This window comes from Rhagoletis zephyria, unplaced genomic scaffold (assembly GCF_001687245.7).
Source record: "Rhagoletis zephyria isolate East Lansing unplaced genomic scaffold, Rhagoletis_zephyria_1.1 Rzeph_scaffold_08025, whole genome shotgun sequence".
In the NCBI taxonomy this organism is placed as follows: domain Eukaryota; kingdom Metazoa; phylum Arthropoda; class Insecta; order Diptera; family Tephritidae; genus Rhagoletis; species Rhagoletis zephyria.
In genome coordinates, this window is record NW_016165106.1 from 27,578 (window position 1) to 28,865 (window position 1,288).

Genomic DNA, 1,288 nt, shown 5'->3' on the forward strand with positions numbered 1-1,288 from the left:
CGATAAATTTCTTAGAAAATGTTGGCAAGCCTACTCCAACATCACTCCCCAAAACCTCTTTGGGGAGTTTGTATGCAGTTAAAACAGCAACAGGATCCCACCTCATCGTTCTCCATGCAGCTGGTGCAACCCCACTCAGCTGACGCCTCTGTCCCTATGGACAGCCCCTGTGGAAGCTTAGCGAACGGGGCTTAGTAGCCGCTACAACAACAACAACAACAACCAGTTAGAACTCCCATCACTAGCGAGAAGTGTTCCTGGCTTAAAGCATAAACAGACGGCAGTGTTGATCCGGATCAACTCGGAATTAACTGCTACGCTGGAGTCTGTTTAAGCATTTAGACTGAAGCGGTTCCTGGACCGCCCTAGGTTTACACATGGCCAAAAGGACTTTGCCACCTTGCATGCCAAGAACTTCGCCCAACGCCCGCTGAGCTGATCAAATTCCCACGGTCCAGCTCCTCGACCGTGCAGTTTCCAGTGATTTCACTGTAACCCGGAACCCAGAGCCAAGAGCCTACCACTAGTTGCAGCGCAACATTTAATAACCTAGCACCAAATACACCGATAAGCGATGGTATAGTATTCATCAATGATCAACTGGCTGTTATAGAAGAAATTAAAGAGGCTCCGAACAAGGTCAATGGTACTTACCTGGTTGTGTTCAACGATCGTGTGAAAATCAATGGTACGATATTTTCAATGAAAATTCAGGGGGGCCTGAAGCTGCAATTTAAAGGGCTTCCGCAGCATACTGAGAAACGGAGTGGTTTTTACCTCCATCATGTACGTAAATTAGCAAACCCTTCTACACATCAATAATCTGCTACGAACAGTTGTACAAGGCCGCATTGCAGGCTAGAAAATGATTGGAAGTTTCGTTTTTAGACTCACATAAAACAAACACCCAGGCAGCTGAAATAACTTGTTTAACACTTAAACAACGAACCGTTTAATTTATATGTATAAGCAGTTGACTGTAAACGATCCAAAGAATGTATCCACTTTAACTTTTAGGAATTAAAATTTTTTATAACTTATTACTCTCAAAGTATTCCGGATGTGCTTTCTTCGCTGTTTCTATGTCGTCGACGGGCTTAACGTATGGAGTTCGGCCAGTATTTACTTTGAACATTACATATAATTCATCTGCCGTCATAGTTTTGTCGTGCTTGCGTTGCATATGTGTAATAAAACTGTTAAAAAGATTATTTTATTAATCGAATAGGTTTTCAAAGCTTTTTTAAAAAACTTACTATTCACGCTTCACGCTTCCATAATTGCAAAT

General features: G+C 42.2%; 1 long non-coding RNA gene across 2 annotated transcripts; it reads right to left on the reverse strand.

Moving 5' to 3' along the window:
• Positions 1-188: 188 nt before the first annotated feature.
• LOC108374704 (uncharacterized) lies at positions 189-1,288 on the reverse strand. 2 transcript variants are annotated; one of them, XR_001849075.1, is made up of 4 exons: positions 1,257-1,288; positions 950-1,196; positions 655-858; positions 189-604 (listed from the first exon to the last, which is right to left on the reverse strand). It is a non-coding gene; the product is annotated as an uncharacterized LOC108374704 (long non-coding RNA). The 2 variants fall into 2 exon arrangements; XR_001849074.1 differs by having other exon boundaries at positions 189-858.